This window comes from Triturus cristatus, chromosome 8 (genome assembly GCF_964204655.1).
Source record: "Triturus cristatus chromosome 8, aTriCri1.1, whole genome shotgun sequence".
In the NCBI taxonomy this organism is placed as follows: domain Eukaryota; kingdom Metazoa; phylum Chordata; class Amphibia; order Caudata; family Salamandridae; genus Triturus; species Triturus cristatus.
In genome coordinates this window covers 844,888,281-844,915,298 of record NC_140591.1, presented here as the reverse complement: position 1 = coordinate 844,915,298, position 27,018 = coordinate 844,888,281, and positions in this window count along the sequence as shown.

Below are 27,018 nucleotides of genomic sequence, written 5' to 3'. Positions count from 1 at the left end.
CAAAAGAGCCCAAATGTAGCCCAAATATCACCCAGATGTAGCCCAAGTATAGCCCAATGACAGAATGTCCCAGAGTGTTCTTAAAAACAACTAGAGCGCTTACTGTCTTCATTATGACAAAAGTATGGCACACCTGAAGCCATCTTGATTGGAATAAACTGGTAACACTTAAAACATTTAATTTAAAAAGGAACACAATGAGGTGGTTCATTTTGCCATAGAAATTATGATTAATGCTGAAGAAAGAAAATGAGGGCACATTTTGAGTGACTTCTCAAATCCTCTTCTATTCCATTAAAAAATTCTGACATGCAGACTGAAACATGCTATTTTAATACCAGGAGCAGACTTCCATGGTGAACAGTAGTTTTACTACAGTGATCTAATGAGCAACTGGAGTGCTAACATTCAGAATTTATGGCAAATGTGTGACATATCTGAATACCTTCATGATGGAATCAAAGTAAAAAAATGAAAGCATTTCCTACTGAGGAGACTGCAGTACATGAGGAAATTAGGAAACTTCATAACAAATAAATCTCCCAAGATAGCCACCGGAGACAAAAGAGCCCAAATGTAGCCCAAAATCACCCAGATGTAGCCCAAATATAGCCCAATGACAGAAGTGTGCAAAACACTTATTATTTTGTGTTTTTGCAGTGTTATATAGTGCAGACTTGTCAGGTATTGGAGTGCTTTACATGAGCATTGGTTACATCACACAAGAACAAATTCATTTTGGTTGTAGACATGGGGAGATTAAGTGATTTGACCAGAATCACAGAATGTCGAGCTGAAACAGAAACTCCAACCTGGTTCCCCAGTTGCAAAGTCTGCAGTTCTGGAAGTAACACCACATCCTCTCCCCTAAGTGCAACATTTAATCAAGTGGTCAACTGGATAAAAAACCATAAAGGTAACAAATAATTTAAAAGTGCTTTCTCGCTATTTGAAAACTCAGAAAATATGTCCTTATTTTAGTCTTTTAGAGCACTAACCATAATTTTGATGCCAATAAGACCCTCTCATATATGTAATTTCTAAGGGAAATGCTCTAGGTATTACAGTTTTGATTACATCAAGATGACGTCAGGCGTTCCACACTTTTGTAATAAATATAGAATGTTAGCAATCTAGTTGTTCATTAGGATACTGTTGAGAGGCAGAGGCCAGGGGCACGGACTCTGAAAATTGAAGGCAGGTAGGAGGGTGCAAAGGCAACAATTTAACCACACTGAGCAGGCCCAACGGACGAGACAGGACGCTTGCCTGCTCTGCGCCCTGACTTCATTACCGGCTGTCATCCAACAGACGAGACAGGACGCTTGCCTGCTCCGCTTGACAATTTCCTCCCGGTTTTCTTCCCGTTTGAGATCTACACGACTTCTGGAGACAGGACGTTTGTCTGTTCCCCACTTCCCTGATATTCATTACCGATAGAAACCGTGGATGATCAGAATTAATTTCCTTCACGGGGGTCCCCCCGTTTGGAAGAATCCTTGCTGCACAGTACACTCTGGTTACTGTCTGAATCCTTAAAGAGATACACATGCCCCCTTGAGTTGTATGGGCTTTCTTAGGCTGTCCTCATTGCCCCTGTCCTGATGAAGACCCGCATTGACTAATATAGTAATGCTCCCTGGGTTGAAACGTCGACACATTCGCTGGACCAGTTGAAAGACTCTGTATCAAGTCCAATTCATTTATTCTACAGAGCTATTCAAACATCTGTTCCTTACTGGCCTCTTGTAAAAAGACAATTTTATGAAATCTCACTTTGTATATATTGCACACCTTCACCACAGCACTGAGCACCAGATTCACCTTGTCACGAATCACAGCGCCTTTTTATAATCTCTTTGACAGCCATACAAATGAATGTGGGTATTTATAAATGACGCAATTTATAAAACTTCTGTAATACCCTTTATGGTCTCCATGTGTGTTGTTTTTGATTAAACTGTTTTCCATATAAGTAAACCGATGATTGCCCTGATGGTTTAAAGAGATAATCTATACCCGACAGAACCAATTTTTTACCTTTACAGGAAGGGCCGTGGCAGCACAACAGACTATGGAGGGCAGTGGAAAGGGGGGCAGGGGCAACAAACCAACAATACAGGACTTGCAAGAGAGGCTGTGGCAATGTAATAGACCATTGTGGGCAGAAGGAAGAGGCAATGGTAGTACAACCATACATGCCAACAGACCCGATTCAGCCAGGAAACGTCCAATGTTTTTAAGCTCAAATGGCCTTTATTTTATCTGTCTCCTGTCTACAATCTCCTCTTTTTCAATGTAACTCAAAGGGGAAAATCAATACCCCAGTTTTTTTTCAAAATCTCCCTCTTACCAAGTTCAAAATGTTCGCAAGTATGGTACATTGGATCATGGAAGGAAATGGGGTAGGGACATGGACTTGGATAACAGAGGACAGGAGGGACATGGAGAGGTGCACCAAACTGACCTTGCAGGGCAGGCATCAGGGTTTGCAGCAGCACAATACACCACACAGGGCATGCAGGACGGGAGTGCAGCACAACAATCCATAGAAAGCAAGAGGGAGGGGACAGGACCATGCACATGGACAACAGAGAACAGAGGGGCAAGAGGCAGGACCATAATGGACAGACAGGAGAGAAAGCTGCAGCATAACAGACTATAAAGGGCAGGAGGGATGGATCAGGGGCATTACAATGGAACAGACAAGCCAGGAGGGAGGGAGTAGGGGTCTGCACATGTAAACAGAGGGCTGGGGGCAAGGGGGCAGGGCAGGAGCAGCAAGATAGCCATGGAGGTCAGGCAGGATGGGCACTAGAAGCAAGACACACCATGAAGAGCAACAGTGAGACTGTGATGGCATACACACAGACCATGGAGGGAAGGTGGGAGGGGTTCAGGGGCAGCTAACTGAACACACAGGGAAGGTGGGAGGGGCCATGGCAGCACAGAAGACCATGCATGGCAAGTGGGAGGGTTAGTGGTAGCACAATGGCTATGATGGGCAAGAAGGAGGGTGCAGGGGCATGCACAAAGGACGATGGAGGATAGAAGGGAGGGTCAGGACCTGTGCACAGACAAGAAAGTTCAGGGGAAGGGGCCTCACAACAGACCGCACTGGGCAGGCAGGAGGAGCAGTTGCAGCACAACAGACCAGGAAGGGCAGAAGGGTGTGGCAGTACAATGGACCATGTAGGACAGGAGGAAGAGGATAGGGTCATGGCATGTGGACAGGCAGGGTGGAGGTGGCAGGGACAGGTTACAGTCATCTGACAATGCTAGGCAGGTGGGAGGGGAGTGGCAGCTCAACAGAACACTCAGAGTAGATAGGAGTGGCAGGTCCATGGAACATGGTGGGCAAAAAGGATGGAGCAGGGGCATACACAAAGACATCGGAGGGCAGGGGGAAGGAGAATAGGGGCAGCAAGCTAAGCACAGAGTTTAAGCAGGAGGTCAATGATGGGGCATAGAATTGGGCAATGGAGGGCAGGAGGAGTGGACTGGTACATCATACTAAATTGAGGGCAGTGGCAGCACATCAGACCATGCATGGCAGGAGGGAGGAGGCTAGTCCATGGATTCACACAACAGAGGATATGGAGGAGGGGGATGGGGCAGCAAGCTAACTGTTCAGAGAAGGCGGGTATTAGGAACTTTATTGTTTTTAAAACGTGTGTCTGTGCGAACTACTTAAAATATGAACAAGTATGCAGCATAATCTCACTTTTATTCAGGAAGAAGAGGACGTTTGTGACTGTGACTCCGGGCTCACTTGGCAGAAACACCCCCTGACCCTCCACCCCCTATCGCAAAATGTAATGCCCGTGAAAAGGGTAGGTGAACACAGTGTTATATAGAACATAGTCCTGAGAGCACGATTGAAAATGAAAACTAGATATAGTGTATGGTATAAACTATGCACCAAAAAGTGTGATATAAGATGAACCGGGCGTGAAATATAATATGCAATACATTGTGCGCAATGACAGATTCATTGGAGAGCGCGAGATAGCACAAGCACTAGCGCGTGCTATGCGATATGCGCCTTGGAGTGTAATATGCACAGGGCAGTGTTGTGTAACCTAACTAGTCTCTAAAGTTGTAATATAAAATATGTGCTGGGGAGTGTAACGTTGCATATGCACTGTGACAAAGATATGGATCCCAGATTGTAATATATATGGCATAGCACTGTGCGTTATAACATAGGCATCGAGGAAGGCACGTTAGATGGGGCAATATAACCCGTGCGAAGACAAGTGTGGCATGACATATTCACGGGGTGGTGTTACAGTGCACATGGGCTAGAGAGTGTCATAGCATATGCACTAGCTAGTGGAATACAACACAGAGGTGTGTGGCACTCAGCAGGCAATGGTGAGTGTAATACAGCATTGGGCTCTGCCAGGAGCGTGCTGTGACTCTCAAGTGATGTTCGTCCCCTTTCCAGAGAGTAAAATAAAAAGTATTACACATCCGGCAGTGGATGTGTGTTTTATTAACCGTGAGGGGGGTTTCTTGCATAGTTTTGGTCGAATTTTTGTCGAATCCCCTTTGAATGGCTTGGTGTGCATGTGTATTAAATGTGCCCGTCAATAGCTACCCATGTTTGTATAAATAAACGACAAGGGTCTCTACCGGGATTAGGCACGGTAGGGCATCAGACATGTCAGAGCTTCACTAGTGGTGTAAATACATTCCACGTGGATTCATTGTATGCATAGTCGCCTTTTAATGAATATCACGCAAATCGTCATGGTGATAGGTACGCACGGTTTGTCCAGCATGTCCTAGGTGTGTCTAAAAATATATATTTTTAAAAAATAATAAAAAACAGTGGCCGGCCCTGGGGATTGGGGTCAAAAAAATATAATTAGGAGACAGGCCCTCGGGGATGGGGTCATCAGGGCCAATAAATTAGAATAAGAAGGGGAACCACACAGCCGCCCTTCTTAAAAAATTTAAATAAATAAAAGACTGGCATCGTGCCGGAGGCCACACCCCCTCCTTGCAGCACTCTGCAAACGCGCCCCCTGGCGAGTTGTAAGTTGGGGAATTAATTCCTCTTCAATACTGAGGGTCCCTGAGGGCCAACTAGCCCAACAGGCATCTCCAGTATGCACCAGGGAGCTGCGCTGCAGACAGGTGTTCTGAGGCCAAGCTCCTTTTTACACCTCTCTGCAACGCAGCTCTGTGGCGCTTACTGGAGGTACTAGTGGTCTAGTTTGACCCTAGGGACCCTTAGGATTCAAGGGGACTTAATCTCTCAATTTAGAACAGCCACAGGGCGCGTTTACACAGTGGTGAAGGGAGGGGACGGGGCCTGAGGTGACGTGTGCAAACACGCACTATGGCACGTTTTAAATTGGGGATATAATTTTCCTTCAATACTGAAGGCCCCTGGGGGCTAACTAGCCCACCAAGTGCTTCCAGTAAGCGCCACTGAGCTGCATTGCAGAGAGGTGGTCCAGGCCGTGCCACTTTTTACACCTCTCTGCAACGCAGCTCTGTGGCACTTACTGGAGGTACCTAGTGGGCTAGTTGGACCCTAGGGACCCTCAGGATTCAAATGAACTTAATCTCCCAACTAAAAACGGACACAGGGCGTGTTTACACAGTGGTGAAGGGATGGGACGGGGCCTGAGTTAACGTGTGCAAAAACGCCCTGTGGCCTGTTTTAAGAGGTAGTTTTAATCCCCCTGCCCTATTATATACTAGGGGCTTACAGAGGAGGTCATGCTAATCACAGGGGGACCCCAAAGCATAATGTTCCCTAGTGTATGTAGGTGTTTTTACTGTATTCTAAGTGTCTTTTAACATAGCACTGGCTCTAGGACTGGTTAGTCAGACTCAGTTACCACCAGTATCCGTCTGAAAAAGTTGAGGGTACAGGATGATTTTGCAACAAGGCTTCTTTCTGCTCTTCTGTTTGTTCTTTCTGCACGTTATCCTTCTTCCTGCACTTTTCTTCGTCTTTGAGGACTTCTGTTGCTTCTTTCTGCATTTCTTTTTTTTCTTTGTGCGTTTTTTCTTCTTTCTTCACATGTCCTATCTCTGTAGGCATAGTTAGAAATTAGCATTTAAAAAACCTTAGAAATTCACTGAAAAAACCATAGGTTTCAGGGGCGTTCTAGTTATCTGGACTTTTCACTCGTATAAAGCCATAGAAATTCCCCCGTTATAGTTAGTTCAGCTAACTATAACTTGCGCGCCCGCAATGCACTGCTGATGACGTCACATATTACATCACTCATGACATGGTCAGTGACATCACTCATGACATCACTGATGACATCTCAAATGACATCACTAATGACATCTCTGATGACATCATCCTTGTGATAGAGTGGCAGACCTCCTCTCACCCTAATATAACCTTTGATACACACATTCTAAAATAGAAACTACGACGTTCAAAACAATGGACATACCAATACCAGTTACAACAACCTATTCAGTAATTCTAAGATCCACATACACATCCACTCATTCACCAACAGTCCTATACAATCACTCATACATGTACTCACTCATCATATGTACTCACACACCTATACATCCTGTTACACAACGCCGCTCATCCATAGAGTTACTCACACACATAGTCACTCATGCTAATAAAGAATCAAACATCCATTTACTTGCATATACAGTTATACACAAACCACCACACTTACTTCTACAGAAACTTACACATACTTAGTCTTTTAAACAATCACTTATAGAAACACATACTTATTCATACATACAGGAACTCTTTCAATCTCTCACTCTCACATATACTCACTTATATACACCAATAGTCACATATACTAGTTTAAAACATATGTAGTTACTCATAAAGACACTATTGAGACAGTCTACACTCACTAACACACCCATGCACACACTCATCCACCCATACAGTCCTGCACACATGCTGTCTTCAACACATACAAACAGTGAGTCCCTCATTCATGCACCTATGCACTACGTAATACCCCCCACCGAACCATGCAGACACTCATACTGATACTCAAAAAACCAACTAATAGCCTATATAGACACTCATGTAGCTACTCACCAACCCATGCAGCCACTTATACACAAAGTGAGAGACTGATACAGATATTTACACATTTAAACATTACTCACTAAGGGCCTCATGTAGGTAGCCAAATACCGGTCGGTAACGGCCGAAAATCGGTAAAATCCCAGTTACCGACCGGTATTTAGTCAAGTGAGATGTAGGAGGCCAAAAACCTAAAATCGGTAAATATGAAGCGGTAAATACCGATTCATGTTTACCGAGTTCTAAAATACCGATTCATATTTACCGAATACATGTTTACCGATTCGGTAAATATGAAGTGGTAAAACGGAAAAAGAGATGTAGGTAAAGTCGGTATTTTAGAAATCGATGAAATTCGGTAAATAAGAGTCGGTAATTAACACAGATTGAAAGCAGGTGGTAATCATAAACAGTGCATAAAAGAAATCCCAAAATGCATCAGCGTGGACAACATGGCCGCTCTGTATGTCATTGCAAGGCGGCTACGTCTACAGGCAGCAGGACTGAGGTTTTGGAGAAGGGAGGAACGAATTTACAGACAGCGCATCACACTTTTCCAACTGACTGAGGATGAGATACATGAAAGGTACAGGCTACACCCCCAAACCATCATGGACCTAATAAGGGACCTGCACCCACTCCTGGAGCAGCCAACACCAAGGGCGCATGCCATACCACCACATGTGCAGGTACTCTGCAGCCTACATCTCCTCGCATCTGGCAGTTACCAGGTGGTGATAGCTGCGGTGGGCGGTGTATCCCAGAGTTGCCTGTCCCGTTTCTTCAGGAAGTTCCTGGATGCCATGATGCAGAGAATGCACCACTACATCAGCTTCCCAAATACACAGGCTGACCTGCAGAAAACTAAAACTGACTTTTATCGCATGGCACAGTTCCCCCATGTAATTGGCTGTATTGATGGCACACACATCCCAATCTGCCCACCAGCTGCCACTGAGCACATCTACAGAAACAGAAAGTCCACCCACTCCATCAATGTGCAGGTCATCTGCGATGCAGGGAACATCATCACTGACATTTGTGCCAAGTTTCCTGGAAGCACCCACGACTCATACATCTTCCAGAACAGTGGGATCTACACACGACTGCTTGCCGGAGAATTTGGAGAGGGATACCTGCTAGGTAAGTAACAGTGACGCACCATGAAACTAGCAAATGTAAGTGTATTGAGGCATGTGACTGATGGTTCCCTTTCACTCACCCAGGCGACAGTGCATATGCCGTGCGCTCATTCATCCTCACTCCCTACCTACACCCATCAACCCAGAGTGAGAGACGATACAACGTGGCACACAAATCAACTCGCAACGTGGTGGAGCGCACGTTTGGACTACTGAAAAGCAGGTTCCGCTGCCTCCACAAGAGCGGAGGCGCACGCCAGTACACACCCATCATCTGTTGCAAGATCATCGCCACTTGTGCAATGCTGCACAACCTTGCCACAAAGAGAGGTACAGCGGTGGAACTCACAGATTTCGAGGACAATGAGGATGATTCAGGACAGCCAGAGCCCAACGCAGATGGAGTGCCAACAGCAACAGATGGGAGAGTGAGACGGGCAGAGATCACATGCAACTATTTCTGAGTAAGTAAGGGGACACAGGCAGGTGTTGGTTGTCATGTAGTAGTTTAATTATGCGCCACTACGCCACGAAACCAAGATAATGCAAATCAGGTAACATTGCCAATTCACAAGTGTGAAGACCAGGGTTAAGTCACCCAATAGTCTATTGCTACGCGGTGCAGCATCAAAGTTTGCGGCCACGCGCTACATTGTGAGATGGCACGGATTCAGCCTCCTCACTGGTGCCAGCCCCATGCCGCCTGCTGCTCCTGCGTGTTTCTGGGACGGGGGGTGTGATGCTGCTCCTGCTGCTGGTGTCAATGCTTTCAGCAGCATCCCCTGCACCACTTGTGGCAGCCTGACTGGTCAAGAGGACCTCCAGGGCACTGGTGACCTGCACCATCCCCCTAGTGACATCGCTGCTGCAGTGGGTCAGGCCCTCCTGCATGTTCACAGAGCGCCGGCAGAGCAGTGATGTTGCATTCGCAATGCGGTTGAGTGCCCTGGTGTGCCTGTCTCCCCTCTGCCGTTCCCGGCGCCTTGCAGCTCTCTCTGCGTCCAACTTGCTGCACAACAGCTGCATGGACTGTGAGACGTCCCACAGGCCCACTGCCATGTCAGAAATCCCCGCCGCCATAGCGCCAATGTTCCTGTCCATGTGTCTGAATGTTGTTCTGAGTCCCCGCACATGCCGCTGTACTGAAATTACTGCCTTCGTTTGCAGGCGCTGTTGTTTTAACATGCCGGCCTCAAGGCCCCCAAAGACCCCATGGCCGAGATGGATTGGTGGTGGAGTTGTCTCACGCGACCTGCGGCGCTGTCCTGCACCCGTGTCGGCTCCCTGTGAGGTGGAGGGACCAGTGGTATGTCTCCCATCCTGGGGCATAGGATTTGGCTCCGGGCCCCTGCTGTCATCGGAAGATGTGTGCAACACGCGCAGCCTGGCAGCAGCACGCCTCCTTGACCTCACTATTGTGGATGGTGATGTGGCCGGTGACTCCAGCAGGAGTGGTGATGCTGGCTCAGGTACTGGGGATGCAGGCTCAGGTAGTGGGGATGCTGGCTCATGTACTGGGGATGGTGGCAGTGGCAACGCTCTCTGGCCAGAACTTGTGCTGGCCGTAGCTGAACTGGATTGACGGTGTGCCCCCTCTCCTGTGCCATCTGGAGTCCTGCGCGATGTTACGTCTGTGGACAGAAATGCAACATCAGCTCAGTGTATCTGAAGGCATGCATTGCAAGCATGACAATAAATTGTTCTAAGACTCTCACATTGTCCTCTGTGTGCTTTAGGCTAATGTCTGTACCATGCATCATTGTTCTGTGCTATTCTGTTCATGGTGGGGGATCCCTGACTACATCTCCCATAATGCATTGCCTGTCTGCAGTAACACATGGACTGGAGTGGGATACTCATTTCACATTGGGGGATGTGGGATAGGGGTAGGGGGTGCTACATTGCTGTGCATTCCTCTTACCTTGTTGGGTGGCGGCTCTGGCAGAGCTGTCGGCATCCCCAAGGCCCACGACACTCTCAGGCTCGATTGTCGACTGCACCAGCTCCTCCAGTTCAGTGAGGGCAGGTGCCCTGTTAGTTCCACCTCCTGTCCGGCTGGCCTCCTTCTGGATGTCCCCCATCTTCCTCTTAGTCACGATGCGCAGGTCGTACCATCGTTTTTTTAGAACGTCTATGTCCCTGTGGGTCACTCCCACGGCATTTACCTGCGCCTGGATTGCCAGCCAAATGGTGCGCTTCTCACACTCTGCCACTTGCAGGGATTGCCTCCCAAATAGCTTCTGGTGCTGCCTCACCACCTCCTCCACTAGCACCTGGAGTTCCTTGGGGCTAAATTTCACCTTGCGCCTCCTCTCCCCTCCTGTCCTCTGGCTGGACATGGTGTAGTTTGGTCTCAAGATTCAGCCACTGGCTCCCTGCCTCTCCTCTGCACTTCAAGCCTCTCCTGAGTCAGTTGATTGTGTGCACCTGCCTGGGTGTGGCCACTTCCTACTTGGGTGGGGTTTGGTTGCACAGGATTGGCTGTTTCAAACAGTCATGTGATTTTTTTTTCCGATTCGGTACTTTCCGATTCGGAATTTACCGATTCGGTAAATACCACCGCGGTATTTACCGATTCGGTAATTACCGAATCGGAAAATACCGAATGTTACCGAATCGGTAAATTTTACCGACTTGTTACCTACATATAACTTACCGATTCTTAAATACCGATTCGGTACTGTTCGGTATTTAAGAATCGGTAAATATTTTTTACCTACATGAGGCCCTAAGCCATGTATTCACTAAGATACACTAAATCAGTCAGTTATACAATCAATTTTTCAAAAACAAATCATCCATTTAGACACTTATATACCCATTTATTCTTCCATCGACCTTGAGATATACATATATAAAACATATGTAATTTTCAGAAAAACACACATTCACTGGATGATGTCATCAGTGATGTCATTTGATATGTCATCAGTGATGTCATGAGTGATGTCACTGACCATGTCATGAGTGATGTAATATGTGATGTCATCAGCAGTGCATTGCGGGCGCGCGAGTTATAGTTAGCTGAACTAACTATAACGGGGCAATTTCTATGGTTTTATACGAGTGAAAAGTCCAGCTAACTATAACGCCCCTGAAACCTATGTTTTTTTCAGTGAATTTTTAAGGTTTTTTAAATGCTAATTCCTAACTATAACGTGCCTGAAACCTATGGTTTTTTCAGTATATATATATATATTATCTACTGGCGGTCGCCAGTAGATAGTTATAGTTAGGACCGTGTTTCCATAGGAAATCTCAAAATTCTATTTTGAATAACTTTGGCGCCGGTTGACGAATCCTCGCGAAATTTTCAAAACTAATGGAGCGCTCCGTTCAGCTCCTACCCTGAAAGTCTCGGGGTGATTCGTGAAGCGGGGGCCGAGAAAAAAGGGGGGTCCCAAAACGCGTTTTCCCCATGCATTTTTCCTTAGGACCTTTAGACGCAGCTACAGCCCGAACGGCTGAACAGAATTACTTGAAATTTGGCAGAGAGGTAGCCATATTGTCAAGGAAGTGCCTTCTGCAGGTCTGGTGTAAATCTGTTCAGTATTTTCTGAGAAAATAGCATTTAAATGCATATCAATATCTATACGCGCGCAGGGTGCGCGCACCGTGCGAGCACCCTAACGTGCGCGAGCGTAATTCTGATTGGTGGTTACATGTTAGTCAACATTCGAATCGGTCGAAATCAGGAAGTGTCGGCCGCCATTTTGTTTGTTTTCAGTGCGAGAGTGAAAAAGGAAGGTGGCGAACGTGAAAAGGGGGCAGGGTAGAGAGTTCCTGACCCCCTAGCCTTTGTCAGGGGGTCCCTGAAGGACCCCGAAGGTGAAAAACCAAAAACAAAAAAACCCAAAAAATAGTTTTTTTAAAAAACAATCACGGTGCGTGCACGGTGAAAACGAAAAAGAAAAAAAATTATAATTTTTAATACGTAGTTTATTGTAAAATAAATATATGACAAAAATAATAATACATAAATTAGCATTTAAAAAGCCGTACAAATTCACTGAAAAAACCATAGGTTTCACACACGTTATAGTTAGGAATTAGCATTTAAAAAACCTTGCAAATTCACTTAAAAAACCATAGGTTTCACACATGTTATAGTTAGGTGGATATTTCACTCGTAAAAAACCAATGAAATTCCCCCGTTATAGTTAGTTCAGATAACTATAACTCGCGCGACCGCCACTCTATCACAAGGATGATGTCATCAGTGATGTCATGAGTGATGCCACTGACCATGTCATGAGTGATGTAATATGTGACGTCATGAGCAGTGGATTGCGGGCGCGCGAGTTATAGTTATCTGAACTAACTATAACGGGGGAATTTCATTGGTTTTTTACGAGTGAAATATCCACCTAACTATAACATGTGTGAAACCTATGGTTTTTTAAGTGAATATATATATATATACATATATATATATATATATATATATATATATACCAAGGTGTATTGAAGAATGAGTGGGTGTATAAGTGTCCTAGTGGATGGTTTAGTAGGTGCATGACTGACTGTATAAGTGCGTGTTTAAACGTGCCTTACTGAATGCATGGGTTAGTGACTAAACTGTGTAAATGTCAGTGTCAGTCTGTCAGTTGGTGTGTAAACGGGCCATGGGTTGGTGAGTAGCGAAATGAGTGTCTATATGGATTATTGATCGGTTGTCTGAGCATCTGTATGGGTGTCTGAGTGTCTGCCTGAGTGTCTGTGTTGTGTGACTCTGTGCATAGAAGCGTGACTGGGTGATTCACTGGGTATATGGGTTCAAGAGTGCATCTGTGTTGGGCTGTATGGGTGGGTGAGTGTGTGTATGAGTGTGTTGGTGAGTGAATGGATGCATCAGTGGTACATGTGTGAGTAACTCCATATGTGAAAGGCAGTATATGTGAGTGTTGGAGTATATAAATTACTATATGTGAGAGTGAGTGATTGTGAGAGTGGCTGTATGGATGAGTGTGTGCTCTTATCAGTGATTGTATAAGAAAGTAAGTATGTATTAGTATCTGTATGAATAAGTGAGGTGGTGTGTGTATAACTGTGTAGGTGAGTAAATGGGAGTGTGATTGATTCTTTGCATGATGACTAGGTGTGTGAGTAATGCTATGGATGAGTGGTGGTGTGTGAGTGTCTGTATAGGTGTATGAGTGCATATGATAGTGCTGTATTGATGAGTGACTGCATGTATGAGTGACTGTAGGGGTGAATGAGTGGATGTGTGTGTAGACATGGGAATCAGTGAGTGGGTATGTAGTAACTGGTATTGGTGTGTCTATGCTTTCAAAAATGGTTGTCTGTATTTTAGAGTGGGTGTAACAAAGTTTATATTAGGGTGTGAGGAGGTGCATCAGATTATAACATGGATGATGTCATTTGAGATGTTATCAGTGATGTCATCAGTGATGTCACTGACCATGTCTTGAATGATGTAATATGTGACATCATCAGCAGTGCATTGAGGGGGTGCAAGTTATAGGTAGCTCAACTAACTATAAAGGCTGAATTTCTCTGGTTTTCTACAAGTGAAATGTCCAACTAACTATAACGCCCCTGAAATCTGTGTTTATTTCAGTGAATTTCTAAGGTTTTTTAAATGCTAATTTTCAACTATAAGGTCCCTGAAACCTATGTTTATTTAGTGAATTTCAAAGGTTTTTTAAATGCTAATACCTACAGAGGTGGGACATGTGCAGAAAGAGGAAGAAATGCACAGAAAGAGGCAAGATAAATGCAGAAAGAACCAACAAAGGTGCAGAAAGAGGCCTTGTTTCTAAGTCATCATGTGCCCCCAACCTTTTGGTGACTGGAACTGGTGGTAACTGACTCTGCCTAACCAGGCCTAGAGCCAGTGCTATGCTAAAAGACACTTAGAATACAGTGAAAACACCAACATACACTAAGGTACACTATGGGTTGGGGTACCCCTGTGATTGGCATGACCTCCCCTGTAAGGCCCTAGTACATAATAGGGCAGGGGGATTAAGACTACTTCTAAGTCAGAGGTACAGAAACATGCTTCTTTAACTAGTAGTCGCGTTTGCAGAGTGGTAGAGAAAGGGTGCACAGCCTCTGACCAGCGCTCAGTAATTCTGCTGTGTAGAACTTACAGGAGGTCCCAGGAGGGCTTCTTGGCTCCCTAAGCCCCTGAGGAGTAAAGTGGACTTCATCCCCATCCCGTAGTCTGCCAGGAGGTGCGTTTGCAGAGTGGTGGAAAAAGGGGGTCTCTGAAGACTTCTTAGCAATCCTACTGTGTAGGACTTACTGGAGGTAACAAAAGGGGTACTTGGCCCCCAATGACATCCTTGGGAACCAACTACCCCTCCTATTACCTCAAATAAGTACCACACAGCAGGATTGCTAAGTTCTCATAGGAGGCCATGCCCCCTTTGCCCACCACTCTGCATGAAAGGGGGATGAAGTCCACTTGTGTCCTGAGGTCCTCAGGTCACAAGAGGACCTCATCGCCCCACTAGCAGTGCGCCAAGAGGCACGTTTGCAAAGTGGTGCAAAAAGGGGCGAGGCCTCGGACCACCTCTCTGCAATCCAGCTGTGTGGAGCTTACTGAAGGTACCTGGTGGGCTAGTTGGCCCCCAGGGACCATTAGTATTCAAGGGGACTTAATTCCCCAACTTAGAATGCGCCAGGAGGTGCGTTTGCAGAGTGGTGCAGGGAGGAGGCGGGGCCTCCGGCGAGATGGCGGCTTTTTTTTATATATATTTTTTAGAAGGGGGGTTCTATGGCCCCCCCTTCTTTTAGTATTTTTGGGGCCCCCATCCTCCAAGACCTGACCCTTTTAAAAAAAAAAAATTAGAAACCGGACGGGGCCGTGCGTCCCCCCTCTTGAGGCCGATTTTGACCCCTGGACCCCCTCCCCCAGGGCATGGCCTCCTTTTTAAAAATATATTAATAGGGAAGGGGGGCTATGTGGCCCCCCTTCTCAGGCCACTTTTAGCCCCAGGGACCCCATCCCCCGGGGCATGGCCTCTTTTAAAAAAATAATTAAATTGGAAGGGGGCGAGTGGCGCCCCTTCCCTAGGCCACTTCTGGCCCTGGGGACCCCATCCCCCTGGGCCGGCCCTCAGCGTTGGGGATCGCGTGGGGAGACCTAATGCCCCCTTGGTCCCATCCGGCTCCCCGCCTCCTGCGGGTGCCGGCATTACTTATGGGCACGGAGAGCTGCTAGCATGCAGCTCCCCTTGCCCAAAAGCAATGCTGCTCTGCTTCGTTGAAGCGAGAGCAGGTTTCCTGCTCTCGCTTCAACAAAGCGAAGCAGGGTTTCCTATGACAGGGCGGGAGCAGTGCTCCTGCCCTGCCATAGCAAACAGCAATGTCCCGGGGGTGGGCCCCCAGGGACATTGCAGAAACCGGCCCCTGGGGAGTGGCGGTCACCAGGACCATAAAGGGCTCGACGGGGGGGGCGCGCGGCCCCCCTCCAACATGTAAATAGCCCCTGGGAGGTGGTGGTCCCCAGGGCAGTGTGGGGGGACTAATTATTAGTTACATTACAGCCCCGGGGGTGGTGATCCCCAGGGCTTGGGGGGCCACAAAGGCTTGGGGGGCACACGAGGCCCACCCACCCAATTTAAATAAATCCCCAGGGAGGTGGCAGTCCCTGGGGCTACGGGGAGCCACATGACCCCGCGCATAAATTATAAAGCCCCAGGGAGGTGACGGTCCCCGGGGCTGTGGGGGACACGGACACCCACACCATAATTTCGAATTGCCCCCCGGGACCTAGCCCACCTGCGGGCTTTTTAACCAACGAAGAGCGGTGGATCGCGCTTCTTTTCTTAAAAAATAATTTCGGCAGGATACATGCACCTAGTGCGAATTCGGCCAAAATTATTTTCAAAAATGCTTTTTTTGGGCCTGGGTGTCCTTGTAGGACCCCCTGAGCAGGCCTCGGGGGTCAAGGTGTTTTTTTACCTCCCCCTTTTTTTTGTTTTTTACCTTTTGTTTAACTTTTTCTTGTGACTCGGTTACCGAGTCACAAGATGGCTGCCAGCACATTCTGGTTTAGAGTGTTGGCAGCCAATCAGAGTGAAGCTCATGCCCGGGAGGGTTCGCGAACCCTCCTTGGTGCTCAGATATCAATATTTTTATTTTCTGTATTTCTCAGCAACTACTTAATGGATTTAAACCATTTTTTAAAAAGCAAGCTTTCTAGACCAAGACCTACATTTTTGCCAAATGTGGTGTAATTCTGTTCAGCGGTTCGGGCTGTAGCCTGTTCCAAAATTTCCTACGGAAATTAACATGGGGAAAACGTGTTTTGGGACACCGATTTTTTCTCGGCCCCCGCTTAACAAATCACCCCGAAACTTTCAGGACAGGAGCTTGCTGGAGCGCCCCATTAGTTTTGAGAATTTTGCAAAGATTCGTCAACTGGCGCCAAAGATATTGGCAAATCAAAAAACGCTTTTCCTATAGATAATAGGTCCTAAATATAACTACCCACTGGCAATTGCCAGTAGGTAATATATATATATATACACATATACATCTATATGAATATAAAGAAAAGAAAATACAAAATAAAATTATGTTTTATAAACAATGATTCAAAACAATTAATTGGAAAAACTAAATCACTAAAATTCTGATTACTCCACAAAAAGTTCCAAAATAACATACAAATATGAAAGTAAAATGAATATAGACTTTATAATAAAATCACAAAAAAATCTAAAAACTTACAAAAAAAAATTAAGGTAAAAAATATCCAACATCAAAAAATAGTAGTGTGAATAACATACTTGATTAAAAGAAATTAGAAGCACAAATAAATACAATTTAATAAAATAGGCTTCAACATAAAAGTGTTTTGAAAAAGTGTTAAAATGTGGAGGAATAAACTGTGCCATTCTCACCCCAATTTAAGCAACAGTAGGGAAAGGAATCGAATTTTGAGGGGTTTCATGTACTATTCCCCCTCTGAAATAAGCAACAGTAAGGAAAATTGTGGACTTTGGAATGATGAGATTTAATATTCTCACTCAAACCTGAGCAAGGACAGTGTTAGACTTTTGAGGGTTCAGATTTACTAATCCCACTCCAATTTAAGCAACAGTAGGGATATCATTGGACTTTGGAACAGTCAGATTTAATATTGCCACGCCAACCTAAGCCACAGTAGTAGGGAAAGTGTTGGGCTTTGGAGTGGTCAGATTTACTATTTCCCTTCCAGCTTGAGCAATAGTGGGTAAAGTGTTAAACTTTGAAGAGAACAAATTTACTTCTTCCAATCCTACATTTAAAATAATTAAACTACAAACAATCTAATTAAATATATATAAAAAGAAAGTATATGAAAATAATTTCTACTAGTAAGTAATTCTTTATTGATAGATTAATGAAAATCTTTTCAAAATACATTGTCAAACAAACAAATAAGGAGATAAAACACTTATGTGAGGCGCTAGATATTAGGATCAAATCATGTGGTTATAAAAGAGTAGGGTCTCTAACGGTAGATCAAAGTAATGGACTGTTTCTGCAAGACGATGTTAAAATATGATAAAGAAGGCCCTCTAATAGTAAACCAAGTCAAGCTGGTGGAGCACATCAGATCAAAAGCTATGATCTTCTAAGGAACATGATAGTTGCACCGGATCCACTCTTGCTGGTGCTATTACCACTGGGCGGCATGACCTGACTTGCAAGGATCTTAGAGATGGATTTAGGAGTTTTTGCATAAGATTTTAATATGGCCATACACGTGCATAAAATGTAGAGCATTGTTTCATTGACATATTCTCAAGTTTTAGTGCTTTGATTGACTGCTGCATTGCCTGCTGTTGGATACTCTGAGCCAATTGACCCCTTCCACAGGCCTGGTTCTGGCTGGATTAACGATGGCAGGAGCATGAGGGGTGGGTAGGAGACTGGTTCGGGTTCCCTCATATCAATTCCCAGTGCCGCAAATGTTTTCCTATGCTGCTAGACTTGTGACACAATGCTTTCAACTGATCGGATGGTAATAATTTTGTTTCATGGTTGGCCGGGATTGGGTCTGAATTCTACTGCTTCAATATTTTTGGACCTGATGTGGTGAAGGCTTTGTGAAGGATTGAGCAGTCTTAGAACTGCGCCCCTATTTAAAATGTCATAGTGCCCCTAGATTTGTAGAGTGAAATCAGTTCCCTCATTATAGTTGTTACAGATGGCAAAGTGGATGAATGTGCCCAGATTGGTGGGGCTTGATTAGCAGGGGATTCTCTTTGATTTGTGCTGTGGGAGGTCACCAAGGTGACAGATCTTTGGACATTGTTACCCCATGAGTCCAGCCAATGGGGTGCGGCCTTATGTCAATAGTAATGGCACAGATACTCGGGGCGCTTACTGGTTGTGATGTAATTGGTTTTGATGTTTCTTTTTTTTAAAATTATTTTTATTCACATTTTTTATATAAACAGCACAAAATTATATGACATATTAAACTGTGAGGATAAATCCTGTATTTTTAATAATCAAAAAATATAGACAGTAATTCATCCTACTTCAAATAACAATTAAGGAAGAGCTCATCCAGATATCAATTCATTCAACAAAATATATAAGCTGCGGTATTTGATAAAACTGTGAAAACACATACATTCGACCGCCCCTCAGGCCATATAATTCATAAGTCATTAGCAACCTGCGACTCCTTCCAGCTCACAATAGGAGCCCAGATAGGTCTGCCCAGCAGTCTCCCTCTTTTACCCTTTCTCTCATAAATGGCTCTTTCCAACTTGAACATTGAGAGCAGCTGCGCAAGCCAGTGCTGAAATGTTGGGGGTGCCGGATCTAACCAGGCAGAAGCAATACATAGCCGTACTACAGCCATAGCCAGGAAAAGGAAGTGATAAGATGGATCTTGCACTCCATTGCTGCTGACTCCAAGAAGTATCATAGCTGGGGATAGCTTAACTTTCAAACCCAGTGTCAAATCAAGAAATTTCTCAATGTAATTTATCAGGGTTTCAAGATGTAAACAGGACGCAAACATATGGACTAAGTCAGCATCTGGCAAGTCACACCGCGGGCATCTAACTCCAGCCTGCCCCCCCATTGTGCAATCCTCGCCGGGGTATAATAAAGCGCAAAAATAGTTTTATAGTGCTGAGCTTGAAGCCCTGCCGAGCACACTACCGTCTGACCCAGTTCTAAGAAGTCCAGAACCTTCTCCGGTTCAACACCCACCAGTTCCGCCCATTTACACGGTTTTTTCAAAATCATCTTGTTTGAGCACTACTAGTTCAGCATTTATTGATTTTATAGTGCACTTCCTACCATCTCTAATAACATCGATAACTTTGATTTTACCAAACCCAATAAGCCCCCCCACCTTCTTACTAAATAAGCTTTGCAGCTGCAGACGTTTTTAAAAATTGCTCCTTTCGGTCCCAAACTCAATCTGAATATCACTAAATTGACGGAAACCATCCGTTCGTATTAAATCCCCAACATTCCAAACGCCCCGCCCCGCCCACTCTGCCATGATCACATCAGAAAATATTCCAGGAAACATAGGGTTTTTATAGAGCAGAGTATAATAGTTGATCCTCCCAAGACCAGTCTTCTTTTTAAGCGCAGCCCAGATTTTGAAGGCTGCCAGCAAAGTCTTAAATTTTGTCTGTTTATAAGAGCTGGGCTCACTAAATTTCATAAAGCAATTCATTACTTGTTCCCCGAGCAATAACCTGTAGACATCCAGGAGCCCTACTTCATCCTCGAGGTCAGTTGAGCACGTGCCAAAAAAGATACTTATATATTGGAGAGACGTCGCCCAGTAATACGTTTTAAACTCAGGGGCAGCAAAGCCCCCTCTTTCCCTGGGGAGTGACATGAACCCAAGAGCCCTCCTAGTTTTCCCTTGCGCCCAGATAAACCGGTTTACTATATTCTCCAATGCTGCAAACCAATGTTTTTCAAATTTTAGTGGTATTGCCCTAAACAAAGAAAGTATTTTAGGTAAAAACACAATTTTTACCACATTGCAGCGGCCCACTAATGACATATGTAAATTATTAAATCTGTCAAAATCAGTTTTCGCCTTCCTAATTACAGGCTTGATGTTCCTTGCAACTAGGTTCCACAGTTCCGGCGTGATAACAATACCAAGATACGCAGCTGAATCAGTTACTCGTGGATCAGCCATAACAGCGTGCCTGTTCTTAATTAACTTAGTTTTTAGTTTGTTTAATGCGTATACAGAGAATCTGCCAAAGTCCTGTTCTACTGCCTCCACCGCATCTAACGCAGATGAGGGATTCGCAGTGAAGATGGCAACATCGTCCACGTAGGCCAATACTTTAGTTTTCAGACCCTGGCACACAATAGGCTTAACTCCATTATTAACCTCCAGTAATTGTATTAGGGGATCTATATACATAGCAAAAAGGAGGGGGGAACACGGGTAGCCCTGTCTTGTCCCTCACTCAATAAAAAAAAGGTGCGGTGTACCCCCGTTCAATCTTAGCCGCGCTGTGAGTACTCTATACAGAACCTGGATGGCTTCAATAAATCCTCCCCCAAAACCAAACCACTTCAAAGTCTCCCACAAGAAGTCCCAGGAGACCCTATCAAAAGCCTTTTCGGCATCCAAAAGCATGGCAGTCATAGGGTCCTCTGAGACCTCAACTACATCAAAGAGTATTATTACTCGGCGGATATGCTGCGTTGTTCCCCTCCCGTGTTGACAGGGGGGAATTATTTTAATATAGTTTAGTCTTGTCGCCATAGCTTTAGAGAACATTTTAACATCACTATTTAATAGAGTTATTGGCCTACATGACCCTGGCTCCCTGGGTGGTTTATACTTTTTAAAAAAAATTACAATATCTGCCCCTGCCCATGACTCAGGAGCAGAGCCACCCGTTTGAGCTTGGCAAATAACATCAACCAAGTCAGGTCCAATTATATCCGCAAACGTTTTGTAAAACTCTAGTGGGATCTGATCTGGACCAGGAGCCTTACTAGATGGTAAACTTCGCAACGCACCCATTATCACATCCTGAGTCAACACAGCCTCGAGAGTCTCCTTGTCTACGGGATCAACCCTCTGCAAGGGGATTTTATTTAAATACTCCTGAATTAAACTCTGAGCCTTTGGGGTTCCTTACTATATAACCGTTGATAAAATTGACGGAACACCTCCCGAATTCCGGATGAATCAGCCGTTATACTCCCATTGTTATTCAAGATTTCAGATATCTCCCCAGCGGTGCTCTTTTGTCTCAATCTTACTGCGAGGGTATGCCCCACCCGCTCGCTAAACTCATAACAGTGCTCTCTTTTTACCAAGAAGGTTTCCGCAGCCTTAACAGCGATCCATTCTCCGACATCAGCCTTGACTGAGGCCAACCGAAGCAATATATCCTCGATTGGTCTACTCATATTAATGGCTATAGCAAGATCCTCCTCTATCCTGATGGTTGTGATGTTTCTTGTGTGACTTTTATGTCTTTGTGCAAAGCCAGTGGCTTGCTAAATTGGCCGTTGTAACCTGTGAAATTTCTTGAGGCTCAGACATTGTGGGCACTTGTGGTGCACAATGTTCACTTGACTGTATAGCTATGCTTGGCTCAGTGACTTCCGTGCACTTCTCTGGCCACTGAAATATAGGGTAGGGTGTGATGCTAAGGGCAGAGTCCAGGACCTGATATTTATCTTCTGCTTGTCATATTTTGCTCCCTATTTTTCTTTGCTTTTCTCAAATGCTTGCGCTCCCTTTTTGCGAGGGATGTTGGAGAATTTGTGGGTGACATATTCAAAGAAAGCTCTTTTTAGGAAACTGGCTGCTGTAATGAAGGGGGTTTGATTCATTCAATGTTGACGCCTCCTAACGGTGTTAGATTACTTTCTAGGTGATAAATTCGGTAGGCTCCACCTGATTAAATGATGGGTGCGGCTGCGAGTTACATGAAGGTGATTGAATTTGGGAGGCTTTAACTTTGTACAATAATTCTGATACTATTGTAGGGACCATAGCGAGAAGGTTCATGGTTGTAACACATTGGCATGAATGGTAAGTTGAGGCTGGATCTTGATCTACTTGTTATCGTATCATTTAACGCCTCCAGTTTGTCATCAATTCCGTGCACGTGGACTGGAAGAGCATTGAGGATATCAACTTGCATGTCCAACCTATCCGTGTGGACTGTTAGAGCAGATGAGATCACCTCCAGGGTGCTCAATGGCTGAAACCATATGAACGTAACTGGTTGATGGTTTTGGGCATCTGGGAGGGTTTCTGCCATTTGATCAGATGTAATGATTGCTGTGGTGACTACACTCCCTATTGAGCATGAAGGAAGTTCAAGTGAGATGAGAATTGCTATTGTCTGCTCATCTTGATTCTTTCCGGGATAGGAACATAAGGGGGATTTGAATCCCCAGTAGCGGTTTAATGGGCGAGAGCAGAGTATTGTAGTCATGTTTTAGAGCTGAGAAAAGAGATGGACTTAGCTGGGTGGAAGACACGTCCTGCAATAGGATCAAATGGAAATAGGAGCATCTCTCTCCACACTAAGGAGTTGTCAGGGGCTTGCTTTAGTGATGCTTTATTTAAACCATTGTTTGAGCCATTGTGAGACTGGCTTGTGCTGCCTGACTAAGAAATTGACTGGGTTCTGTTCTGCTAGGGAGGCTCTCCCTGTTTTTTTCCTTGCATCCCTGAGTGTGGAGTGTCTGTGCCATCAATTTGATTTTGATTGATCTGCTGCTGCCTCATGTAGTGTACTTAGACCTCCACCAAGTGCTGAGCCTTGGAGTGGAAGTTCTGACTTATTGTCCTCAGTAAATTTTCTGAGAGCTGCGGTTGTGAGACATGTCTGGCTTCTCCTCACTCCCTATCAGGTTTGGCTTGGAATGGACTGGTGGATGACTGGTGCTAACATTGACTGTGGAGGTGTGTGTTTCCTTTGATAGTGGCAGTGGTGGCAATTCATGTTTTAGCCTAACACTCAGTCAGGGGAGCCATGCGCTTCTGAAGCTATCATTAAACAGTCAGTTATTTTTGCCTCTCTGGGGCCGAGGGCTTGGCGCAGGAGGCAGTTGTTGCTATTGACTTGTTGACCTCCCTGCATGTCTCCTCTGCTGACTCTATTTCAAAGGCTGGAACTGGGGCTTCGAGATTCAGCATAGGCTTCTCCTTCCTAATGCCCCATGTTTTTGTGGTAGTAGCCCAATGAACGTTTCCAGATCTCAAAGTGTTCTGCTTGCGATTATGGCAAGCGCCTGCAAATTGGGTGCATTTGAGGTGGCAGGGGTGGGTGGGGTATTATCTCAGGATGTGCAAGCCACACCCAGACCTAGCCAGGCTGCCTCATATCCCAGCTTGACCCTTGACAGCAGCCCCTAATGCTGTGTTACACCCTAAGTTCTAAGCTGGCCTGCTACTGGTTAGGGTCTGGTATTGGGTGTACTCGCCGCCTGTACTCTGTATGCTGTGCTTGGCTTGGCCTTCTCCTGCACTTCTCCTGGTCCAGACTGATCTGCTGCCGGCTCTGCGTTCCTTGTCCTGCTGGTGTGTGGCAGCTGTGGAGGTGACTGGCGTTAGTTAATGCGGGCTGCTAGCACAATAGTACTAGAAAACTAAGGCACTCGGATAAGAGGAACTTCTCCTGCACCACAAGAGCAGAGAGAGAATCCCTGGTGGGAGTACGTACTCCAGTACTAGACACTATTTCACAGAAAGTACCCCACAGCCTTGTAAATCACGTTCACAGGCCTCTGAAACTAACCCTAATTAGACATGGGAAGATTTGTGGAAGAATTCTAGTTGTTACCCACAAGATTGTGGGAAAGGAAACAATTCCTTTTGTTAATATCACCCTCACACACTCTAGTAGTGTCATGCTTCATCATTGGGTGACCCTGACTCCTAAAGGTCAGGGTGGGCTCATCCATATTCCAGGGAGCTCTAAAGAAGTTGTAGTCAGGGGGTTTTAAAGATTTAAAAATCCTGTTGGTGATAAATAGTACGGTGACGTGTTATGGCAACAATCTTTAAATAAGAGCTCTGGTATAGCCTCTCTGATTATGCCAAGGTTTATTCTAGCAATTCCTTTATTTTTCCACCTTTCAACAGATCTACATGCTGGCCTGGAGGTAGCATTAAGCAAGAGTTCAAGGGTTGGAATGTGCTTTTGAGTCTGTGCAAACCTACTAACTTGCATGTTTTTGGGGTTTCCAACAGCTCTTCTATAACCTTTTTCAGAGGTGGGCAGAACTTACTGAGTTTTACTCTATGGAATTCCGTGGAATTGTATAAAATATTCGTGGGATTACGTGGAATTTCACCCACCCCTAAAAATACAGAAATGTCAGATGCCACATCAGATAAGAGAATATGTATTACCATTCATTGCTACTGTAATTTAAAGCAGTGGGAAAGCTTGTGTTCATGGAGAGTAATAACGAGTGGGGTGTGTAGGTGGCAGCAAACGCCTTAAATGGGTCTGAGTGCCAATTTTGCGTATTGTAGAGGTCACTCCCGGTTTATACTTAGGAGTCTTTATGGAGTGAAATAGACATCAACAGCTCTGGTGGAAGGATAACCACCTCTAACACCTCACACTGAAGTGAAATAGCATCAATTAAGCTCATACTACAGACGGGCTCACCCAGGCAGGGTATCAGCTCTATTTTGCACACACATAACTTAAATCTTTTTCTGCATGGACCATACTGTTTTGGAGACACACCCGTATTTGTCCACTGGCAAGGGCTTGTCAGCTTGTGGAAAGAGTGGCCTCTGCTAATGGACAACCTGGCGTACACACGCAAGCTAAACACGAGGGACGTGCATTACCAGCAGTACCTCAGCTGTAGCCAGGGTTCACAAACCCCATGAAATAAAAAAAGCACAGAAAAAACCCCTAGAATCCCATAACAAATATTTTATTAGGAAGCTTCCAAACCGTAGATGCCTTACTACACACCAAAGCTTTTGCTGGATTCAAGTAATCAATGTAGCCATTTTAAAGTGAAAAAGTTATTTATTATCACTCTGAAAATATTTTTGTGGAAACATTTACCGTAATAATTCTGTTATTCATAAATGAAGTAATGTACATAAACAGTGATAACCAATCTGGTATTTAATTGTATATTATGGCAGTGCGTCTGAACCAATGTACCTGGACTTGGTATGCGATGGTCAGAGACCCATGGCTAGTCCGTCACGACAAGATGCAACATCCAAAGCACAATGAGAGCAACTTACTGGTTACAAAAGGATGACATCTAAATGCTTTCTACACAGGCCCTCAATAATTCCTACGACCTTTGCACACCTTTATTATTTACACCTGTCTGTGGCAGAGAGAGATATCCTAAGAGACGCACAGCAGTCTCCTATGTACTCAACCTATTGCTGCCATCTCACCTTTAATGCAGCTGCAATTCCCGGTACCTATCAGCTCTTGAACTGTCACTGCAGCGATACTTAACATTCCTTTCTGACGCTCAAATCTTCCACGCCACCGGCAGCCACACTGTGTATGCACGTTACATAAATGCAAGAAGGCAGGGCCGGACTGGCCATAGCAGGCACCGGGCAATCCCCCAGTGCGCCGCACGGGTGGGGGGCCGGCTTTGGGCCCCTGGGTGCCGGTTTTGTTACAGGGCCGTTTTTGCAGTGATGGAGCAGGTAGTACAAAAATGTTGTATACCCCCCTATTCTTCATGAATATACTAGTCGAATAATATATTAATTATAATATTACTAAATGAGTTTGCATGTGTATCAATCAACCTTATTAATATACAAAATATACGTGGGATTTGCATTTCGCATGGCTAATTAACTTTTATAACTAAAAATATGTACGCATACTAACAGTAGTATAGGAAGTAAATAGAATATTGCATGATATATGTGGCTTTTGTGACGTTTTCGTTATGTTGCCCAAGATGACATCAAATGGGTGAATATGAATGCTTTAAATGTCGCTATATGCTAGATAATTACAAGCACATAGAGGGATTAGTAAGGGGTTAACATTTTATTCATTATTTCAATGTATTAATTACTTTTTGTGTTTGTTTTTGCTTAAGTTGTCCTTTGGGCCTAAAAACAAAATGGCCGCCAACGTGACACGACGTGATGGCCACCATTCCACGAGATTTCGTGCGAAGGGCAACTGCGCATCAGTTTGTTCCTGTGGCCTCGTCATGACCCTTGTCATACTGTACCCGAACAAGGCCACGGTGGGAAATCAGCCAAGTACCCACACAATTAACTTTTACAAGGAACCGGAAAAATCCAAAACCATGACATAACCTCTTAAACTGTGCTAAAACTCACCGAGCGATCTCAACCAACCAATCAAGAAAGCCCAAACTTTGTAAATTGTTACATCTTGACTTTACTTTATTATAACAATGATGGTATAATAGAGAGATTGCGCATACTTTCTCTTTCCCTTAGGCTGACGAAGACGATGGTGACGCTACGCGACACTACTATCTAGGGTGACTGCTGCGCTCCTGAATCTTTGACAGTTCGAATGCTGCCCATTTTCTTGATGAACTATGAACTTTATAAAATTTTTGGGCACTGATAGATGCTTGCACATCTCTCGTCCTTGCCTTTCTTTGGGACTGTAGCGTGCTGCATGAAGAACTTCTAAATTCTGACCGATTGATGACTGATTTGATGACTTAGACGAAGCCCGATAGCCAGATTGGGTAAATATGGTGTTTTGTGATTTACATAAAATTGATAAAACTTTCTAGAATGAAGATTTAACCTTTGCGATAAAATAGATAAACAAATATTGATTAACAAGCAAATGCGTTTGTGATTTATTGAGGGAGGGAAGATCA